The 25315-nt window shown below is 35.3% G+C and overlaps 1 pseudogene; it reads right to left on the reverse strand.

Moving 5' to 3' along the window:
* LOC149206580 (cryptochrome-1-like) overlaps nt 1-25315 on the reverse strand; it is a 164896-nt pseudogene that overhangs the window by 63182 nt on the left and 76399 nt on the right.

Below are 25315 nucleotides of genomic sequence, written 5' to 3' on the forward strand. Positions count from 1 at the left end.
TTCTGGGTTAGTTCTATTATTGCTGATCTGATAACTGTAGTGGACTGTAACTGTTATATACTTGATGATCATTTAATGCTTTATGAAAAAAAGTAGGGGGTTGTAGCTCCCTTCCAGGAGAAGACTGGAAAACGAGAGAGAGTTGTAGCTCTCTGCAGGTTGCAGCCTGCGTACTGGTAAAGGACTGCACCAGTACAAAACCATTGTAAAAGGAGTTTCTAATTTGAAAGAAGATAGAGACATATTGCAGCAGGTGGTTTTCACCCACATTGGGTTTCCACCTTACATCTTGTGTTCTTTGGTGTGACTATCTGTTTTCTTTTGTTCATGCTCATTATTTTATGGTACTGACATGCAAAAATAATTCAAAGAACAAATAAAGAAGATTTATTAAAAGAATTATATAATACTGATTCACCCCCCCTCTCAGTATTATTTCCAACATCAACACTTTTACCTTATTCTTCTTGATATATCCTTCTAACTTGAGAGTTTGAGGACTGTTAATTCCTCCCAATGCATTACAAGATATGTTTGAATTCATTTATTCTTTATCTGGGATTGGTTCCTGGTGTATATCCTCCTCTTTTGATGTTTCATGTTAATTTTCTTCCCCTCTTTACAATCTATGTAGAATAATTTATTCTCAGCACACTGATGACCTTTAGTGTATTTTCTATCACAACTATAACAAATCCGTTCTGCTCCTTTTTCCTCCAATTTTTTTGGTGTCAACCTTGTAGGTTGTGGAAGACTACGAGAAACAACACTTCCATATTTATAGTTATGAGTGGTAGGCTTCCTTTTTGCCATAATTTTTCTTTAAACTATTCTTGCCACCCTGAATGCATTTTCTAATGAATCAGGTTCCTGTTGACATGACGAATTTTCACTAAGCCAACAAAGGGGAACCAACCCGATTGCAGACCCCAATTAGATCTACTTTCATTTGGAATTGCTAGTTCCAACGGGTTTCAAAGGATCCCCTAAACTGTTATAGGTGTTGAAAGATTGCTCCCCGGAGGAAGACTTCCATTAAATCAACAAAAGAAACAGCTAACCTATATGTATCAAGTCCTATCTACACTGATTCTACCTACTTATGCTACTCCTAACTACTCTAATCTATCTTGCAGGAGCATAATAAAAGAGATTAAACATCATATATAGATTCCAAGTCCAAATAAATCAATTACCGAGTTCAACGATGAATAAGGTTGTATTTATGCTTAATTGAAATCTAATTATTCATACAAGAATACACATTCTTGTTTCTACAAATAAAACTTGAAACTGATATTTAATGTAGCTTCGAATTAGAGACCACTCATGAGTTAACCATGATAATGAATTATATTCAAATAACCAAGACTAGTCATAAACTGTTTGTTATCACTGTGCACAAAAACAAAACATATATATCCTCATGCCAGTCACAACACCCTGATTCTAAACATAAAAAAAGAAATGAAAATGAATCTGAAAAAAGGCTTCTTCTCGACCCAAACAATCTTCTTTATTAGCAAAATAGATCAAACCCTGTTCTGCCGCTCCAAAATCCCTTTTCCTCTATCCAGAGGTGATACTTATGGAGAAAGAGAATTGACCATCGGTTTCTCCCGACCTTCGACCTTCCCTTTTCCTTTCCATATTCAAATTAAAATATACAAAATGTAATGGTTAATGAAACAACAAAACACGTTGAAGCCATTTCTACTAGAGCATTCTCTTTCTTGAAGAAAAATGAATGGATGTCAGTAGAAAGAGGAATGACTGCATGCCATTCCTTTGCACATGTATTGACTGAATGCTATTCCTTTTTATTCCCTGAAGGAAAATGTAGACAGTGTGCTCATTTTTCAATTTCTGGCTTGATTTAATGTGTACCGGGAGGTAATAATAACTTGATGGATCTATGCTATCAGGAGTACCTTTACTTAGTATAGAGTGTGCCTCCATTATGCAATGTGGTGGTTCCATATCCCTTTCTTGCGGAGTATGTCTTTGCAACACCGACATCGATGATGCAAAGGTGTCACCTAGAGTCCCCAAAGAAACACAAGAACCCTTATATGAACATATGTTCTACTTCCTGTCTTCTCAAAATTTTAGGACATCCTACCCCATTATGTCCCAAAACCACAACACATGGCAACAAAATCTAGCTGGTAGAGGTATCATGTGGACTAGGCATACTGTTCATGCTATGATCGTTTAAAGGTTGTGTTGCTTTCTTGAATTTCATTACCACCTTAGGATCCCTTTACATCTCGAAGAATTCTTTAGGGTTTAGCTATATGTTTTCCATGTTTATTTACCTCTCTATGACTATGATTTCATTTTTAAAATCAACCGAGAATTCAGGCCAACGATCAACAATGACTTCATACTCATTCAGAGTTTCTTCGATGTGTTCATACATTTCTTCTATAGATTGCAAGGTAGAGCGTTGTGCAGTTGTTTCCATCCATCGAGCCTTATAAAACTTGCACAGATCCAGCAGACGAAGATTTTTTTCTAGGATCCAAAAAACACTGTACATATGAAACAAATAGCTGAGCCCATACCTCCTTTTCTTGGACAGGTATTCTAGGGTGTAAGATTCTTTTGCAAGTCAGCAGTTGCAACTGAAAGCTCTGTTACAAGAGTGGAAGGGCTGGAGAGAGGATACGTAGCAAGAAATCACCGTAGTTTGTTGCGTAGCTCCCCCCTGTGTATGCCTTCCCCGTTTCTTGTCATAAATTCCTCTATTTTTGCTAGGTCTCACTTGCATCTTTTCCCCGCAGCCATTCCTGATGCTTATGCATCAACTTGTCAACCTTTATTTTCTTCTCTTGGTCCTTGCCTGCATGAATAATCAACAATAGATATGATTATGAGAGATATGACAGTAACGCCTAAAAAAAGCCTTACCTTCATAAAAAATTTCATAAAGAGACAGACTCTGCAACTAGGGTTATATGAGTCCTTCTGGCTCTAAATCTCAAGAGGGCACGATGATTTTTTGGGACTCATGATTAAAAATGGATTGCAACCATAATTAATAAACCATTGAACCATTTAGCTTTGAGGACATAATTCCATCTGACATCTATGGTTATAATTTAGAGAGACGAAAGATCAAACTTCTCAAGGGACCCATTCAAATTTCCCCCCAGAGAAGGTTTTAATAGGGTGGTGATTGTGGCCACAACAAACTCTAAAAGTGTTGTTCCCTGGAGGGAAAAATGAAAACTCCAAAAAATAGACTCAAAAAAGTCTTGTTCCCTAGAGGGAATAGCAGCTGTTCCCTGGAGGGAACAACAAAAAACACTCCAAAAGGTGTTGTTCCCTTTAGGGAACAACAACTGTTCCCTGCTGGAGGGTAGTGGTCGACCATACTAACCAACATTGTTTAAATCACAACTCCTTTGCTTTTGGTCCGATTTGAGTGATTCAAAAGCCAAATGGGAGCTAATTCAAAGTTATATCTCCAATAGAAATAGATTTTGAAAACAACAAGAATTGATAGGGTGGTGGTTGTGGCCACAACAAAATGGCGAACCGTTGGGGGAACCAGTTATCTCTGTTACCAAATAAACTTTGATTTGTAGAACATCAGGGTGTTAAGATAAACTTGAAATGCAAACTATATAGATAGACAGGCATGGGTTCCACTTCAACGTTAATCACTTTAGGCAGTATAAAGACAAATAACTTCTACCTACTAATAGGGTTTTGACAGGAATTCTCCAATGGTCATATTATGGGATTTATTGACCCTCCTTTACCCGTTTTCTACTTTCAAAATCCTTCCGGGGCCATCACTAGTTTTTCAATAGCTATTTAGGTGTGTGCCTCAGCTCTTTATCGTGCATCAAGCTTGACAAATATATGTATATATGTTTATCTGCACTTTATGTAAGAATTTTTAGTGCTATACTTTCATATGATCGAATCAAGTGTAGTCATGGATCATGCCATATTTTTAAACTGCTTAAGAAAGGTTAGGCTTGATGTGTCAACTGGTACTATGAGTCCAGCAATAGTCCCTACTCCAACTAGCTTCCCAAACATCCTGTCATTCCAGATTGGCACGAGGACTCGACATATTATTTTATTTTAAATAAGTCCTTCCAGTTTCGGGCACATGGAATAGAGAATAATTAAATTTTCCACAGGATATATGACAGTGAGCTTAGCCCATGAAAGGAAGTTTACATGCAGATGACAGATATTGGAAATTTACAGTGGTGGATAGAACCAATGGAGAATGACTGCAAATCTCATAGGCAAGTATAAGCTAGGTCTAGGTGGGAATTTTTTTTTAAATGTAGCATTCTACCATGCCAGTCCAACCGTGGTTACACATTTTTTCATTTTATAGAGATGTCCCTACATGCTTCAGGTATCCAAATTATCAACAGAGCCTACCTAGTTCCCAACAGATGCCAATGAGTGGCTTTGATTTGAATTTTTCCACTGATTTCCCAGTTCTCATGGGATCATTGAAGGTTCGTTCAACTTGCAAGGTAATAATGAATTTAGGATCTACAGACTCATCAACAGATTAATGAGGGAAGCAAAAGCTGAAGGTAGTGAATGAGGGTTATCAGAAGAGAGTTATAAAAGGTGAAAACGAGATTGAAAGATCGAAATTAATTCGCTGAAAAGGACTGGAATTCAAAACAGAATGAAGATAAACTTTGCGGGAAAGACAAGAATGAGAAAAAAAATGAAAGTATAACTAAGCTATTAGCAAAACAAAGTGAATCCTAACCTACTTAGGAGGTAACCACCATGTGGTGGCTACTGGAAGTATCTCTTAAGATGTTGGCCATTAACAGGGAGATTTTCAGTTTCTCCCTATAAAGGTTTCAATCGGTAGGTTCCGTGACCAAACCTGGAATGGCCGATAAGGCATAATGGGCCTGAGGGGAACGGTTGACTTTCTTTCTCGCCCTGCAACAGTTTGACATACCCTACATTTTTGGTTGTAGGTATGTGAGTCTCTAAACACTGTAGGCCAATAATACATAGCTCTTAATATTTTGTGCGTAGTGGTATCTCCGCCATAGTGACCACCTACTGGGCCGTCATGCATTTATTTCAAGACATGATCAACGTCATCCTTTTCAAAACACCTCAGCCAAACTCTGTCGTAATTTTTCCTGTATAATGTGTCATTGGCCAAGTGATACTAATTACATTTTAATTTGAGCGCTCTCCTTGGTGATGCATCCATGTGTTTGGGACATGACCCACGTGTTAGATAAAAGTGTAAGTCGTAATACCACGAATTAGAGTCCAACGAGACTTCCAATATTTCGCGATCATAGATTAACATTTGGATGTCCCTTCTGTGCTCTTCCATGAATTCTACTAGCGCATTCCACACACACTAAGCTTTTGATTCCTTTGACGTCCCTTCTTTACCTACCAAGGCTTCTGCTGCAAGCTTACATAACCCCCGCCCCCGAACTATGTTTGCTGGTTTAATCTCAAGGTCGTATTTTGGAAGAGCCATTATCGAGTTCCCTCGTTGTTCTCCCATTTCCCTCTGCATGAAGAGCGCCCTTACAGCAGGGTGGGGAATGATTACCTTGGTCCTAGCCTTCAGTAACTAAGGGTGGAAATGTTTCACAACTTTAAAAACCGCAAAACCTTGTTTCTCCACTTAAGGGTAATTCAGTTCTGCTCCTTGAATATTAGAGCTCATATAAGAAATGGGGACTTCATTGCCATTATCATTTTTTTGGGTGAGGATTGCAGCATATGAAACATTAGAAATGAAAGTTTACAGGAGGAATTCCTTGTCAAAATTGGGGCTAACCAAACAAGAGCTTCTGCGATGGCCTCCTTAATTCGCTGAAATGATCTCCTAGCTTCATAGCTCCACCTATACATGACGTCTTTCTTCATCATTGGCTGAATGCGACACACTATTTCCGCGAAGCTTGAAACAAATTTGCTAATGAAATTAATCTTCCCGAAAAAAGATTACATTGCCCTTTTATTTGCAGGAGGTTGTACTCTCATGATGGTCTCTCTTCTTTCAGGATCGATAATAATCTCTTCCTTAGAGAGCATATGACTGAGTAGCTTCCATTTTGTAACTGTGAAAACACTCTTATTGGGATTCAACGATATTCCGTACCTTTGGCATCTTTTGAAAATCTATTTCAGGTGATAAACATGATCCCTTTTGTGACAAGAATACGCAATAATCTCATCCATGTAAAACACCACTGATCTGTTAATCAATCCTCCAAAAGTTGTGTCCATAACTCTTTGAAATGTGGCGCTTGCATTAATAAGTCGAAACAACATTTTACGACATGCATAGGTCCCCCATTTAGTGTTGAAGGTTGTCTTAAGTTGATCTCCACTTGACACCAACACTTGATTATATCCTTAAAACCCATCCAATAGGGACAACATTTCAGACCCAGAAACGCGTTGAAGAATGTGTTCCATAGACGACATAGGATAGTTATCCTTATGTGATGCTCTGTTTAGGTTACTGAAATTGATACATAATCTGATGTCTCCATTTTCTTTTCTTACTGGCACAAGATTGGCTATCCAACGGGTGTGCCTCACTGGAAAAATGATTTTAGCATCCATCAATTTGTTTAATTCTTTCTTCACCAACGGTTCCAGGCTTGGATGCATCTTATGAAGCTTTTGTTGGTAGGGCTTGACATCCTTTTCCAAAGGAATTACATGCTGCATGATGTCAGTATCGAAGGTTTTTAAGACGCAATATGTTCGTGCAAAGACATACTTGTACTCTTTAAACAGCTTAACAAACACAACCTTTTCTTGTGGAGAACATCCTAAGCCCAAATTGACATTTTTTGGGTCTTTTTCGATTCTAAGGTTGACCAACTCATACTTCATGGATGAGCTATGTGTTTTGCAGTTAATCGACTTTTAAAATTTATCATGTAGGTCATAAAAGTGCTCCATCTTGACAACTGACTTGGGAATTATATTAGATTGATCTTTCTCCTCATCTTCACTCTCATTCATAATCCTGTCATGCTCTTTTTCATCAATGAGTGCATTTTTTAATGTCTTTTTGCAATGTGTGAACTTAAGGATCTACTCATCACCTTCGAATACCTGCAAAGTTGATATGTTATCAGATACTAATGGTCTGAAAATCAATTCAACATAATATCTATTCTTGTTTCATCTAAGGTTAGGCAAAAGTTTTGAAGCCATACCAGCCATCAGATCGACCTCTTGGTTTTTCCCTAGAGGTATGTATGTGATATTAAAAGAATCAAAATTGTTAATTAAGCTCCACACCTCATGTTGATATCTTACCAGGTGTGGCGAATTTCAATGTATCCTTTTCGTTACCTGGTCGACAATTATCTATGAGTCGCCAAAATATTTATGATTTTTCACCTTCATGTCAATGGCTTTCTTCAGGCCCTGCAGCAAGCCTTCATACTCTGCCGTGTTTTTGGTGCACATGAACTCCAACCGGTTGGCCATCAAATGTTGGTTCCCTTGTGGGTCAATGAGAATGCTCCAAGCACCTGCTTGATCTATGAAATTAAATCCATCAAAGTAGAGTGTCCAAAATATAGAATCTAATGTTACATCAATTGAACTGATTTCTATGAAATTAGTCCTATCTCTACTACAATACAAGATATCTCATCAGTTGGACTACATGTGAGAGCTTCCAACTATGTATTCGTTGTAGTTTCTTTAGCTGTCTCTGCACGAAATTCTCCAAAATAGGTTTCCATGGCACAAATGTTGAAACTATAATTCCAAAGGATAGAGTTGGTAAACATTGTAGGCTCATTGGGGTTGTTTAGTTCTGTCACTACATACTTCATGTGTATTTCTCAATCAACTCTCAGCATATCACCATTTCCTTTCTGAGGCAACAAGAGATGGGACCAATCAGTTGAGAAATATCCATTCAGATTTTCTAACTAGTCCCTACTAAGAAGCATCCCATATGCCGCAGGTATGACGACTACCACTATGTCAATGACTTGCGTGTATTGTGGTTTGGTAGTCATCCAAATCAGTACATCTTTCAATTCTCCAATCACTTTTACATTCGTTCTGTCCAATTGCATAATTTGAGTTCCAGTTTTCTCAGGCATTGCATGAAATCTTTTAGAAGTAGTGTAAGGCATAACAGTGGATGAGGCACCGAAATCTACCAGGTAATTATGTACGTTCATGTTGAAGATTTCAAATGTGATAAGGAAAGGTGGAGTCATGGATTTTTATTTCCTTCCTATCATGGTTGCACTGACACCTTGGGGCGTTTGATTCATTTTCGACAGAGTGGCTTCCATGGTTGACGGCGTTTGGGATGTACTAGAGGTACTAACAGGTTTGGACACCGAATTTTTGTTTTGAATACTCGGATTGGTGAGATACTTGCAATTCTGTCCATTCATAGCTTTCAAAAGAAAATACCTTTGCTGTGTTAACTTTAACAAATCGAAGTACGTGATATTAGCCTGAGATTTCTTAAGATCATCCACAATGTTGTAATCAATGTTATAAACAGGGTAGGGCAGAGTGAACGTACCGGTCTTGCTGCTATTAGGTGGGAATTTAACATTTTGAGTTGCCTTCGTTGCATTTGGTGATGTATTATCCTTCTCTAGATATCTCATGGCTGGATTACTTTTGGAATTACCATTAGGTTTATTCTTCTCAACAGGAACCTCGGGAGCGGATGTCTTCAAAGGGTGAACATCTCTCCTTGTCTGGTCTACAGGCTTCACCACATCCACAAGTGGCCCTTTACTTTGTGTTTGGATTTCATTAGTGTGAATTTCTTCTATAATATCTTCTTCGTCGTCATTGTTCCCATTTGCATAGAAATCCCATAGTACATTGACTTGACATACCTCATCCCTGGGCTCTCCTACCTCGTAATCTTCCTTATTTTCCCGTTCTTGCTCCAGGTCTGCTATAGGTTCCTCTTTGGTAAGAAGTGATCCAATAAGAGCCAGGTCTTCCATATTTAAAATCCCTTCATTAGGTTGAGCAGGAAACATAGGTTGACCATGACCACCTTCTGTCGTTTTACAATAGAAAGGTTTGAAGGAATTTATGTTGTTATTATTTCCTCCATTCCCATTTGTACTCTCTCCAGAATTCCTCTTCATATTGATGACTGTGTTCATCAATTTCTTAATGATCCAATGCAAACCCTCCACATCTGTGGTGTCTATTTCTTTGATCTCAGTCACTTTATTATCACTCCCATTATTCTTTTCTGATGATTGAGAGGATTTCTTTTCTTCGGTCATATGATGACATGCTACGAGACTGATCATTTCATTCTCAACTTTATTGCTTCATCAATGGCACCCTGTAAGGTTTGTCCATTACTCCTTTTGACCCACATCGCAGTAGGGATAAGGAGAGTAGTGATGTAGAATTCCATGAGCACCTCATCAGTAGGTCTAGCATTAGTCAGGATTCTGTTGAACAAAGTGTTCAACCAGATGTTAAAATACTCGACCTTTTCTTTGGTTTCAAGTTTTAAACGTGATAATTCTAAAACCAAGGCCACAGGTGTCTTGTCATTGCCAAACTTGTCTATGAAGGCCCGCTGAAAAGCATCCCACAAAGTGATTGATCCTATTCTCAGGCTAAAGTACCATGTGGATGCTACACCAATCAGAGTAAAAGGGAATAAGTGACATACCACATCCTCACCTGCTACCCCCAACATGCACACGGCTAGGAAGAAAGAGTGGATATGGTTATCAGCGGTGTCTCCCCACTCAGGGTCGAATTTGGGTAATACTCTTTTTGCGTTCTTGGGTAAGGCATGTTGCTGCCTAGGTACTGCTATAGCATCCTATGCAAGCCAGGAAGGGGTTCCTCCCAGATGGGGTGGGGGTCGATTCCCACCTGGAGGAGGTAGTGGAGGTTGATTCCCATCTAAAGGAGGAATGTTAGCCATATTATGGTTGGGGAGGTTCTGGTTGAAGGTTTCCCTCGGGTGTTCTTTGTTAGGATTTCCCAAATTGAGCCAGGGATTACCTTTAGAGAGGGGATCCTCAAGAATTTCTTCCCAAGGAGGGTCGATACTTTGCAAGGACTCTAGCACAATATCTTCAAGAGAAGGGGCTGTATATGTCTCATCATTTATGGGACAAATCCTTGTCTTTCTTTTAGTTGTCAGAGGTAACGAATGAAATATGGGGAGCTGAGATAGGGAACGAGTGTAAGCACGAGTAAGTACTCTAACTAGTTGTTCCTGAGTAACAGATACTCCCATAGTTTCTTTTCCTTGGGTGACCCAAACACAGGACTTAGAGGGACCTACGCTTCTTCGAAATGAGGCTCTTCCAAATGGGTGGAAGGATCTTTTTGACCTTTACGATCCATACATCAATATTTTCAAATCCATGCATGACGTTTATAGATGAAATCCTGAAAGCTATGGATGGCGGTTCAAGCCCTCCTTCTAGCACCAATTTGTTGACACGGCAAATTTTTTCGAGGCCAATAAAGGGGAACCAACCCAATCGTAGACCCATATTAGATCTGCTTTCATTTGGAATGGCTAGTTCCAATGGGTTTCAAAGGATCCCGTAAGCTATTATAGGTGTTGAAAGATTTCTCCTCGGAGGAAGACTTCCATTAAATCAACAAAATAAATAGCTAACCTATATTTATCAATTCCTATCTACAGTGATTCTACCTACTTATGCTAGTCCTAACTATTATAATCTATCCTGCAAGAGCATAATAAAAGATATTAAACATCATATGTAGATTCCAAGTCCAAATAAATCAATTACTGAGTTCACTGATGAACAAGGGTGTATTTAAGCTTAATTGCAATCTAATTATTCATACAAGAATACACATTCTTGTTTCTATAAATAAAACTTGCAACTGATGTTTAATGTAGCTTCGAATCGGAGACCGCTCATGAGTTAACCATGATAACGAATTATATTCAAATAACCATGACTAGTCATTAGTTATCTGTTATTACTGTGCACAAAAAAAAAACATATATATCCTCATGCCATTCACAACACCCTGATTCCAAACATAAAAGAAACGGGAAAATGAATCTGAAAACGGCTTCTTCTTGACCCAAACGGTCTTCTTTATTACCAAAATAAATCAAACCCTGTTTTGCCCCTCCAAAAGCCCTTTTCCTCTATCCAAAGGTGATACTTATGGAGAAAGATAACTGACCATCTATTTCTCTCAACCTTTGGCCTTCCCTGTTCCTTTCCATATTCAAATTAAAATATACAAAATGTAACGCTTAATGAAATAGTGAACACATTGAAGCCATTGCTACTGGAGCATTCTATTTCCTGAAGAAAAATGAATGGATGTCGGTAGAAAGAGGAATGACTACATGCCATCCCTTTTCACACGTATAGAATGAATGCTATTCCTTTTTATTCCCTAAAGGCAAATGTAGACAGTGCACTCATTTTTCAACATCTAGCTGATATAAGGTGTATCGAGAGGTAATAATAATTTGATGGATCTCTGTTATCAGGAGCACCTTTACTTAGTATATAGCGTGCCTTCATTATGCAATGTGGTGGTTCCATATCCCTTTCGTGCTGAGTATGTATTTGCAAAATCGACATCGATGATGCAAAGGTGTGATCTAGAGTCCCCAAAGCAACACAAGAACCCTTATACGAACATCTGTTCTACTTCCTGTTTTCTCATAATTTTAGGATGTCCTACCCCATTCTGTCCCAAAACCACGACACATGGCAACAAAATCCAGCTAGTAGAGGTATCATGTGGACTAGGCATACTATTCATGCTATGATCATTTAAAGGCTGCGTTCCTTTCTCAAATTTCATTACCATCTTTGGATCCCTTCGCATCTCGAAGAATTCTTTAGAGTTTAGTTATATGTTGTCCATGTGTATTTACCTCTCTATAACTGTGATTTCATTTTTCAAATCAACCGAGCATTCAGGCCAGTGATAAAAAATGACTTCGTACTCATTCAGAGTTTCTACAATGTGTTCATACGTTTCTTTGACAGATTGCGAAGTAGAGTGATGTGCGGTTGTTTCCATTCATCGAGCCTTATCAAATTGCACAGATCCAGCAGACGAAGGCATTTTTATAGGATCCATAGAACACTCTACATATGAAACAAATCTCTGAGCCTGTACCTCCTTTTCTTGGATATGTATTCTAGGATGTAATATCCTTTTACAAGTGAGCGATTGCAATTGAAAGCTATATTACAAGAGTGGAAGGGTTGGAGGGAGGATAAGCAATAAGAAATCACCATACTCTATTGTGTAGCTCCCCCCCGTGTATGCCTTCCCTGTTGCTTGTCATAAATTCCTCTGTTTTGGCTAGGTCTCACTTGCATCTTTTCCTCGTACCCATTCTTGATGCTTATGCATCAGCTTTTCGACCTTGTTTTTCTTCTCTTGGTCCTTGCCTGCATGAATGATCAACATTAGCTATGATTATGAGAGATATGACAAAAATGCCTAAAACAAACCTTACCTTCATAAAAACTTTCATAAAGAGATAGACTCTACAAATGGGGGTTATATGAGTCTTTCCGGCTCTAAATCTCAAGAAAGCATGATGATTTTTTGGGGCTGATGATTAAAAATGGATTGCAACCATAATAATAAACCATTGAACCGTTCAACTTTGAGGACATAATTCCATCTGACAACTATGGTTATCATTCAGAGAGACAAAAGTACAAACTTCTCAAGGGGCCCATTCAAATTTTCCCTTGGAGCAGGTTCTAATAGGGTGGTGGTTGTGGGCACAACAAACTCTAAAAGTGTTGTTCCCTCGAGGGAACAACAAAGAATAAAAAAAAAATGGACTAAAAAAAGTGTTTTTCCCTTGAAGGAACAACAACTATTCCATGGAGGGAACAACAAAAAACACTCCGAAAGGTGTTGTTCCCTTTAGGGAACAACAGCTTAAAGGGAACAACAGTTGTTCCCTACGGGAGAGCAGTGATCGACCATACTAACCAATAGTGTTTTAATCACAACTCCTTTGTTTTTGGTCCAATTCAAGTGATTCAAAAGCCAAATGGGAGCTAATTCAAAGTTATATCTCCAATAGAAACAAGTTTTGAAAAAAATAAGAATTGATAGGGTGGTAGTTGTGGCCACAACAGTTCCCAAACAGGAACCTCGTGTTGGATGTTATCTTTTAAAGTTCCTATGAAGACATAAATCTCATGCTCCTATGGAATATCGTTTTCCCTAATATTCAATGTTTGGAAGTATTCAATGTTCTCCACCATTGAACCCTTTTGTTTCAAATTTATCAATTTTCTAAAGAAAGTGATGCTCTTTGTATCTTCATATTGTGATATCATTTCCTCTGTAAAGTATGACAAGATGAAAAGTGGTCTATGATAAAAAATTCATATATACCATACAAACTAATTAGGTTCTAAATACAAATATGCAATACATAGATTTTGTGAGGGTTTCACATCTTGTAGATCAAAATATTGCTTTATCTATAGTATCCATGTTACTAGATCCTTGCCATCAAACTTCCCCATATCAATATTATGAATGTGGTAGTTCTTAAACCCCACATTGGAGTCTCTAAAATCATAACTCATATTCCTTTTATCCTCATCATGATTTTCATGGATTACCTTGTTACCACCGAGAAGCCTTTCATGCGACAACTTTGTCAACCATTTTAATTAGACATTCATCACGTCCATGTCTACTTTAAGAACATCCATGTTTCCTTTTATACAATCCATGTCCCCTTTTAAGCCATCCACGTTACATTTTATACCATCCATGTCCCCTTTTAAGCCATCCATGTCATCTTTGGTTGCTCTTTGTGAGAGTGAAATTTGTTGCACTTGGTCCTATAACTTTGTTATATCATGTTGCAATTCTACTTCTTCATGTGTCACATTAGAGATTCCTCAGGGATTAATGGGTGTAGAATTCTTTCGTTTGGGAAAAAATTTAGAACCAAATACTAATATATATGCTTCAATATTACCTGTGAAACACTTCAAACTGATTTTTCAGAAAAAGGGTATGCAAAATTAAAAAATACACACCTTTTTCTTGATTTTTATGAGCTCAGCCTTGAAATGGTTGTAAGTCTGTAATTTTGGATATCCGAGCTCTAAAATTTGGTCCTGGGTTATCCCTATGAATATTATTTCAAATTCCATAAGTCATACCAATATTGGATTCTTCAATATAGAGTATGCCAAATCTCCTATGATATCATGATTATGGACTAGTTCAGTAGAGTGAATTTGTATGGGATGTCATGTGTGAGTGTTTCAACCTTCAGCCTTGAAATTGCTACATAAAACACTAAATTCTTAGCCACTTCTTATAGAATTCAAACTTGATGGTTGAAATGAAAGTTATGATTATTTTCCCTAGGTCACCTATTTGAGACTGAATTATGGAGCATGAAAAAAAACTTAGGTCACCTATATGTGAAATTTTGGGACGGAGTTCACCATGATTTCGGCTCCACCTGGTCAAAATTCCATGTTCTGAAGCTTCGTAAAAGAAAATATATAGCAAAAATACCACAATGACATGTTTGAAGCAGTGAAGCCCTAGAATACAAAACTCTGAAACAAAAATGTTATGAACCAACTCACAAAAAGATAGATCAACGACTTAAAAAGTATCCGCTTCGAGGGGGATGATACAAATGACAAGGCCTCCTTTGTATATATAGGAGTCTAAGGTTTCACAATATAATCACAGCCTACATAAAAATAATAATGTAACATCACAACAATAACAATAGTGGACTTCTGTGGTGCACAACAATAACAATATGGGGGCTACATGGTCACAAAAATAAAAATAATGGGGCTACAGTAACAATAACTATAAGGGGGATACACTACTATTATAAGGACCTAACAATATGGTTTTCAACTTTTCATAAATCGAAAATCTATGTTATTGTAAAAAAGTGAATTCTTATATATATTTCTCAATTTTCTAGATTCAGATTGATTCCTAATGTACAAACATTGAAGAAACATATTTTCAAATCATAACATTGTTTTTCAAATCATTAAAATTATTTACAATTGATAAATTTTCCTTATCACTACAAATTAGATTCATCATTGAAAAACAAAAAAAATACCCATCCATTATACTTTATATCCAAGCTACATTCTTGGCATTACAGGTAGGTCAACAATTAAAAACGGTTGATAATATTGTGTGGAATATCTAGTAGTATGTTTAGGAAACCCATTGTAAATTATTTATGAAAGAAATTGAGGTCCTAGACCTCAGTTGTGGGTACTCAACTAGTGGAAATTGATGTATATTAACCTTGCAAATTATGTGATTCCTTAAGGTTCAACTCTGCACTAGATCTTTCAGCAAGAGTGCAAATCTAATATGTCCAAAATAATGTAAGTTAATTAAAGGCTTCCCTTTCTTGACACTATGATAATCAAAATTAACATGGAACTTAATTATATGGAAAAGAATAATGATATGCTATTTAAGAAAGAGTCTAAAGCAGAGTGCGAACCTGCAACAATCCTTTTGGGAGGTAGAAGGGGAGCCGACAAATCATATGGAATGTTAAGGCACTTATTCCAATAATATTGAAAGGAAGAAAATGCACATCTTTCCTTATCATTGACCTCTTACAGCTCATGTAATAAATATGAACTGAATGATTTCACTTGCGTGCCTCAAGGAGAGTGATCATGATTTAAATTATGATTACAAACAAGTGACAAAGGATCTGATTCACCAAAAATGCATAATGTAAAATCAGTTTTTATATCCTGATCAAGTTAAGTATTGACACTATAGGAAGTCGGGGTTTTAAAACCTTATAGAACCTCTACAATTATTTGTAGATCTAATATGCTCTAAAACTGAAGTAATAAGACAACACAAAATTTGTTGTTCTAAGATGGCTCTAACTTTTGAAGATTAAAAACACTCAGAAAGTGATATTTATAATTTTCATTGTTCTAGGGATTAAATTGGACAATTGCAACACTCTAAATATAAGAAATTTATCAGTGGCTATGTTACAAAGCTTTCACTAAGTGGCACATATAGTTCTGGAATTAAATTAGTTCTCAAACATAATTTATTTTAAGATAGGGAAATGTTTGTAAAAGATAACAATAATGATAGATGGTGTTCGAAGCTTTCACTTTTATGATGGCTTGAAGTTGGTATTCTTAGGCCCCAGTAGAATAAAAGATGAGTAAGGGGTCACGAAATCATGTCCCTATATCTAAAAAGACATAACATATTTTATATAGGTGAACATTATTACATTCGTTTACAATAAAAAAAATAAAAGACAATACTAACTATTATTTTATATCACATTATCTACCTCCAGCTTGGATTTCTTAACTAGGAATAGAATCCATGATGTGCCTCCCACAAAAAGACCTTATAGGATCTCAGAAATAGTATGGGCTCACAATATCAGGACCTTCTATTTAAGTGACCTAATATATATTATATAGAGAAACATTATTACATTCACTTCCATCTACAAAACCAAAACACAAAGAGACACAATGCTACCAATTAGCTTGTATGACATTACCACACTGTAGAGGCTAGATTTTAATAATTAGGAATAAAATCCATTATATGCCTGCATGAAAATCCCTTATAGAATCTCATATGCATTACAGACTTGCAAAAACATGACAGTATAAAGTTATGATTGAAGAGATTTAGTTTCTCCCTGTCGTGATAAACAATGAAATCCAATTACGTTATAACAACAACTACAAATCAAAATTAAATTTCTATATAGTACAGATCACAACTCAACCAATGTAGCATAAAATAAAATAACCAAATGTAGAAAATTTTGAGTATTAATATAAATTTGTTGCTACTAATTACTATGCTTACATCAGAGAGAAGGTATAGGACAATACACAAAAGAAAGGAAAAACCCTATTTTCATCTCGAGTGGAATATCAATTCTCGAAACATGTTGATTGTTGATCCATGACTAAGCAAAGAAAATACAAAAATGATAATCTAACCTAAGCTAATTCTAGCACCAAAGCACAATATGAAAACTTAAAAGAAAAACTTATAGGTATAGGACAATACACAAAAGAAAGAAAAAACCCTATTTTCACGAGTGGAATATGAATTCTCGAAACATGTTGATTGTTGATCCATGACTAAGCAAAGAACATACAAAAATGATAATCTAACCTAAGCTAATTCTAGCACCAAAGCACAATATGAAAACTTAAAAGAATAACTTATAAATCACTCTAGACAATTTTCTAGTCTGTGTTATATATCTACTCCAAAGGATCACCTATAAAATAGGTACAATTTCGAACATAAATTGAAGTTTTCTAAAGATAAACCAAAATAAAAATAAAAAGGTAGGTATCTATGTTCTAGGTCAATCCTCTATTCTATGGTATTTGTTTATCTCTTGAATCTTCAGTCTCACCCAAAACCTATTCCGCAATCCTCCCATGCTTAACTATTTTTTTAGAAGCTTATAAAATAAATCCACAACCACTAAAATATAGGTTGAAATTCATTTTACATGGTGGATATCTAGATAAAAATATATGTTGATTTATAAGCAAAAGGGAAGAGGAAAATAGATTGTTTAAATATCAAATTGAGATAGAATTAATGAGCTCTATGATGTTGAATTTGGATTAAACGGCAACGAAAAGAGGATGAAGGTTTTCTAAGTAACATATTTTGGCTCATATTGAATCGAATGAAATTTTCTCCATTTCCTATGTTATTATCAATATTTCACTAGAGTTATTATCCTTGCATATATATATATATATATATATATATATATATTTACCTAGTAATATTTCCATAGAACTAGTAAATGAAAATATTAAATCTAATAAATGAATGTATGTTTAGTAAAAATCGAAATAATATAACACTATACCACATCAATTAATGCAGAAGAATCCCAACCTGGACTATAGATATAAAAGGAACAATAGAGGTAGTTGTTATAGCATCCTCTTGAAGTTTGGAAATTTCTTGGTCACTTAACACAATGTAGTTCAACTGCAAAGTAACAAAATTTAATTAAGCAAGATTTTTGGTGATGAAGTGAATGGTAAAAAGAAAACTTCAACAATAATTTTCATAATGACAAGAAAAAAATTTCGACATGCTTTCTGGAAATTAGGTTTGGAGTACAATCTTGAAAACTTATCTTAGTTTATGATCTTACTTTATTAGGATTTGTAATTTAAAAAAAAAATTATATTTTCAATTTGAAACAAAGTATATCTTTTTTTGTTACAAACAAGTAAAAAAAATTTGAAGGAAAAGACATCTGAATGGATGAGGGGAGAGTGTCAGCATAGAAATATTAAGTTGAGGAAAAGACATATAGGATTAATAGTTAATCAAAACTAGAATACAGTAACTTGGTGGAATAGTTAATAAATTAATTGATTATTGGTAATAATAGTAATATATGGTTTAAGGTCCATGGGGTCTTGGATAGATGGTGATCGGGTGCTCTATTAAGGAACTACTTGATTTGAATTCACTGGTTCAATTCCCTTCCCTCATTGGGGTGATAAATTGGACATGATATATATGTAGTCGTGTCAAGTTAAAAAAAAATAATAAATGGTTAAATATATTAATGAAAACTTAAGAACAAACACATTTTCCTCTTAAATACGGATCTACCAAGTACGCAGAACAAATAAAATCTCTTGAGATGCAAAACTTTCCTTAATTTTTAAACTCAAAAAGAGGTTTGAATCTTAAGAAATTTGATCCCTCTTAGTACTTGGTAAATCAAGAGTTCAGTTGGAATAAAGTTGCAAAATCATAGTTGTAGGAATCTTTTCTCTTGATACTTTAATGGAATGCAGAAATTTCACCTCTTTGATAGAGGTTTCCATGATCTAGTCCCTATGAACTTACAACCTTAGGGTTTATTTGAACAATTTAGAATAGAAAACAATAGACAATATTTCACTTCTTTACAAATCTAATTAAAAATGCAATACAAGAGAAAATATACCCAATTTTTTCCAACAAGTTTTAGCCTTATAAGGAAATATTATCTTGCATAAACCAAAAATGAAATTCACTTTATGATATTGCTAATTACAACAATAAATATTCCCTAATATCCTTCAATATCAATATCACTACTCTTAACAATTTCAGGCTTAAATTATGTCAATTCAACGAGAAATAAAGTGTTGGAAATTACCAAACCAAAAATACATTGATAACTGAAAGTGAAATTTGCACCAAGACAATTTTGGACAACTGAAAACATATATATATATATATATATATATATATATATATATATATATATATATATATATCTATATATATATATATATATATATATATATATATATATATATATATATATATATATATATATATATAGATATATAGTCGAAGTACATACTATTAGCCTTAAATACGTTGATGAAACCCTCTAATCTCTCCAAAACACTAGCCAAGGAACAACATGAAAATCCTAGCTCCACCAAGTATCTTTCACAAGCTAGTATCAACATAAGAAGATCCCCTTGGATCCAAGCAAGATGTCTTCTCTTTCCTCTTCTTCTCAAACAAGTACAATTCTAGGGTTTATCATTAAACCCTAACTCCTTTCATCCTTATGATAGAAACCCTAACCCTAGACGTGAAGAATGCCCAATAAACCCTACGACTCCAACATAAGAGATAAAAAGTACAACAAAGAATGAAAAAGAGAGAGACTAAAGCACTCTTCTCCTCAAGTATCTAAACACAAGATGATGATGATAGAAATGAAAGGACTCTCTCCTTCCTCTATATATATGAGAGGTAAGGGAGGGGAAAAATATGAAAATGGGCCTAAACCCTTACAAGTAAACTACTACAAATAAGTAGGCCCACACATGTGAAGTAAGTTACACATGTCAAGTTCCAAGAAGACGATGATCCTCAAGTAATGCTTGAAGAAACGAGCACTCCTCATATAAAATTCCAATGCTCCTATGAGGGCTTCAATGATTCAATGCCCCTCCAAGTCAATGTGTTATATCTGTGTCCACCCACCTACATGTCCACACCCTCAAATCAAGCTAGCATAAGTAAAGTACAAGCCTCCACATAAGCGATCTAAGTATTCCCATATTTTCTAGGGATCAACTCCCATCTATGGAATGGAAATGGATCCTCCTCCATTGTGTCCAATATTTGAACTCCGTAGAGGTTTTATAAAATTTATCGTTGAATTATCATTGTTTAGATGTCAAAAATATATATCTAAAAGTATATTTTCTTACATTTTAATATAACCTTGGCCTTTCCCTAGATTGGTAATTTGAGGATTTTATGTCCTTCTGGTGTAGATGCATTTTTCATTGCTTTGGAGACACTACATGTGTTAAATATTGTTATTTTTCGATGCACATGATAAATGTGGTACGTTTTTTGTATATGAAATGTTTGTGATTATAGTGTCACTTAATTATGTATGATATCTTGTCGGTATCATTTTAAATATTTTTCTAATCCCTAAGAAACAAAACTTATTATATTTACTTTCTTTAATTTTTGTGCCTTTCTAATCGATAACTTATAAGCAAATAACAATTGAATTTTTTTTTTTTCTATCTCCCTGCAACAATTTCCTTTGGGATTTAACTAAGATTTTTTAACGTTGTAATTTCATTATGTAAGTGCTTGGGACTTATATAATGGTAGAAGACAGAGAATTCCATGTGCACTAAATTAAGGCACAATACTATGGATAACAAAAAAAACAAACTCACTAGGTTTCATTGATGAAGTGTTAGGGAAAATGAAGATGCAATAATATCTTGTTTGTATGATAATGTTACTAGTGTGCCTGATTAGGCAAGGGAAGGGGTACATTTCTCATATGTTCCAAAATTTTCAATGTTTGTACTAAAAAGTGACCGAAGTTTGTACAAAAAAGGCTATGATTCGTCTGGTGAACATGATGAAGAGGTTTCTAATGAAGTGGATTTGTTGGATGATGAGAATGAGGAAGATTATTAAAAAGTAAGATCACTTGTGAAGAGGGAAAAAAATTCAAGAGAAAATCTCTAGGAAAAGAATTATGGAAGATGTAGGAGAAAACAAGAGTTTTTGGATAGAAGGAAGAGAGAAGATCCTGTTGGTTGCTTACAACCAAATTTGAAAAGTGTAAATAGACTAAGGCATTAATCTTAGCTATGTAGAAACATTTCTTCTTGTCTAATAGATTTATAGATTTATCATAACATGATCCTCTAATTTTTTTCTTGTACATTCTATGCATACGAGATTTTCTTTGAAGAAATCATTTCATAATAGTTGGTTTGGCTCGCTAGCATCTGCAGCTATAAGCTAGACACAAAATTGCAATAATCCTAGAACCCAAAGTCCATCCATACCTCCACCTGTCTAATATCAATGTGTGCATCGGAATACTAAAAACATCCTTAAACAACAACCTCCTGAACTTTCAAACTCCACAAGTGGTCCCTCAATACCACCTACAACTATGTTTTCGTACTCTAGAGAAAAAAGTGAAGGTTTGATTACATTTACAAGTGAACCTCTTCCTTGGCGAGTATTCCATACAAAGCCCAATCAAAATTCTATTGAAGGGATGTTTCCTTCCTAAACTCCTATTGTTGGTGACATTTTGGTGATAGTAAATTTATCGCAAACCTAATAAGTGTTGTTGATTCTAGGCTAGTACATGATCAATCCCATGGGATATGCTCTTGGAAAGAACATCCTACTAAGCATTTTAATGATCCATTTGGACAAACTCTGCACACATAGACTTTCTCGAGGCCTCAACATGATCCATTTGGAGGAATTCAACCAAGGATGCCTTCTTCTAGGCCATCATTCCTAGAATCTACCGAAGGTGTTCACCAAGCCTAACCCTTGTTCTTGATGTAACTATTTTTAGTGGTAGCTAGATCAATTCCAACCTCATGAGTTTCCTTTTTAGGAAAATTCATTCTCCGTTTATGGGAGAAATAAGAAAATATAATGGCATTCATCCTAGCTTGCCCAAAATAACTTGAACTATAAAACACTCCGACCAAGTAGCTAGAGGACCTCAAGTACCATCATTGGATGAAACTCGCATGGATGTCAACCATATGATATTTAATTAGGTGGAAACTTGTGTTGAAGTTCTAGTTACACAAAAGAAAGGATTGTATGCCAACATTAGAATGAATATTTGCAACACTGGATCTCTTATTGAACAAAATATTCTTCCATGTCCCATGTCATAGGGATAGTTTGCACCTATATTTCAGGGGCATCCAAATTAAAAATTTCAAAGTGCCATTAATATAGATAATGTGAGTGTTAATTTTTCTTAGTTTTATGCAACCAACTCACAAAATAGAAGAAAATATAGATCAACGACCTAAAATTTATTGTTATTTTTGTACCTAAATTCTCATCCTCCCATGTGGAATCTTCAATGGGTATGTTCTTTCACTTAACGAGATACTTTGAAATTGATTGATTCTATAACTGTTAGGTTCTTGTTTCTGTGATTGCTTCAAACTGAAATATTATTTTTCCTTATTCATCAAGTTCTGGAAACACTGTTTCAATTTGAAGCTTTTCACTGATAACCTTCTTTAAGCATGAAACATGGAAAATTGGGTGTACTCAGGAAGATGCAGGAAGATCCAATTTGTATGCCATAGTACCAATATTTAGCAACACCTTTAAGTGGTGTAGTACTTGGGTGAATTTATTATACTTCTTAGATTTCTTGGGAGACATTTGTTTGTATGGTTATATCCATAGAAAAACCCTGTAACCTACATCAAAACTTCTTTCATTGTGATGTTGATCTTCCTGTTGTTTCATTTGATTCTACACCAGAGTGAGGTTATCCTTTAAGAGTTGGAGAACTTTTTGTTGATGATCAATGTGATATTTCACTCATTGAACCTTACAGTTTTCTCTTAAAGATGATGTGATGGATAGAGGATGATATCCACAAAGTGCCATAAATGTGGTCATTTTTGCTACACTATTGAACGAAGTGTTATACCACCATTCAACTATATGTAACCACTTCACCCATTGTGTTTGTTTATCAAATACAAAGCAACGAATATAGTCTTCCAATTTCTTTTCATTGTCTCAGTTTTCCCATCAGATTGAGGATTCTAAGATGTGTTATGAGCTAATTGAGTACCAAAACAAGAAAATAATTCCGTTCAAAAATTTTCAATGAAAATGGGATCCTGTCACTTACTATAATCTTTGGGTTGCCATGAAGCTTTTGAATTGTTTCAATAAATGCAGTAGTAATTGTATTGGATTTAAAAGGATGAGATAATGCACAAAAGTGTGCATACTTGGTAAGTCTATCAACCACCACCATGATGACACTCTTTCCTTCAAGCTTGGGTAAACCTATGATAAAATCCATTGATACCTCCTCCCAATGTTAAATTTGAACCTATAAAGGTTGTAACAGACCTGTCGTCTTAACTGTCTCAACTTTATTTTGTTGGAAAACCAAACATTTTACTACAAACTTCTGAATTATCAGATTTAAGGCCATCCCAAAAAATATTCTTCTTCAACCTATGGTAAGTTTTTAAAAATCCTGAATGGCTCCTAAGGGAGAGGTGTGCAATTCCAAAATAATATTTTGGTTGATTTGGGAATTCTTACAAAGATATAAGCGATATGTTTACCATAATGGATAGTTTTTCCAGTTAAATGTATCAGATGTACTGGGATCTTGCTGTAACTTTTGAATGAGTGTCCACACCTTTTCATCATTCTTTCGTTCATCCCTTCCTTTTCTTATCCATTTAGGTTGGATAATACAAATGGAGCAAAGAAATGCTTCCACATCCTCATTCTTTCTTGAGAATGCATCTGCAACAACATTTTTCTTCCCTTTCTTGTACATTATTTCAAAGTCATAACCCAATATCTTTGCCAGCCATTTTTTTTACTCTTCTGAAGATAATATTTGTTCCCAAAAGTATCTATGACTATCATGATCTGTCTTTACCTTGAAATGTCTTCCCATTAGGTAAGGTCACCATTTCTCTAGTGCATGTAATATTTCCAACATTTCCTTCTCATAAATAAGTTTGTGTAAATATTGTCCTTTGATTGGATGACTTTCAAAAGAAATGAGTCTTCATTCTTGCATTAAAACAACACCAATTCCATTTCAAGAGGTATCACATTCCACAATAAAGGTTTTTGTGAAGTATGGTGTAGCTAAGACCGATGGTTGGCACATTGCCTCTTTAAGATTTTGAAAGGCCTTAGTTACTTCTGGAGTCCACGAAAATGCATCTTTCTTCATTAATAATGTTAGAGGTTCTGTTATTCTCCCATAATTCCTAACAAACTTGCAATAATACCCCATCAACCCAAGAAATCCTTGAAGATTATTTATGGTTGTGGGGATTTTCCATTCCTTAATGGCCTCAATATTGTTAGGGTCTACATTAACACTCTCATGAGATAAAATATGACCCAAATATTCCACCTCCTATACTCCAAAGAAACATTTCGAGGTTTCTCCATATAATTATTTCTCCTCCAATAGTTTGAGCACCATGTCAACATGTTGAACATGATCCTTCCAAGACTTTTTGTAGATTAGTATATCATAAAAAAATACTAACACAAAATTCCTAAGGGTTTGAAAATGGAATTCATTAAACCTTGAAATTTGGAAGGTGCATTAGTAAGGCAAAAAGGCATGACCAAAAATTCACAATGACCCTCATGAGTTATGAATTTTTTTTTCAAAATGTCTTCAGTGTTCATTCTAATTTGATGATATCCTGAATGAAGATCCATCTTGGTGAAGTAAATTTCTCCATGTAACTCATCCAACAATTCATTAATCACATGAGTGGGAAATTTATATTTAATAGTTCGTTTGTTCAGATCCCTATAATCAGGAAACATATGCCATGATCCATCCTCCTTGTGCACCAATACTACTGGAGTAGAGAAATAAATTTGACAAAGTTGAATTATAGCAGCCTCCAGCATTTCTACAACCATACATTCAATTTCACTCTTTTGGGCATAAGGATATTTGTAAGGCATAATGTTTGGAGGAACACTTTCTGGACTCAAATGAATATAATTATAATGATCATGAATTAGAGGGAGGCCTTTGGGATTCTCAAACAACTTGGAATGATTGTCCAAGACTTTTTGGAGATCTGTACAAATAAATGATTTTGATATTTGATCCTCTAATGAGCATAATTGTGCAATTAAGCCTCATTTCTCTTTCTTCAAAATATTT

Source organism: Pinus tabuliformis, chromosome 1_2 (assembly GCF_031772625.1).
Source record: "Pinus tabuliformis cultivar Carrire ecotype Pingquan chromosome 1_2, CPIR1, whole genome shotgun sequence".
Classification (NCBI taxonomy): domain Eukaryota; kingdom Viridiplantae; phylum Streptophyta; class Pinopsida; order Pinales; family Pinaceae; genus Pinus; species Pinus tabuliformis.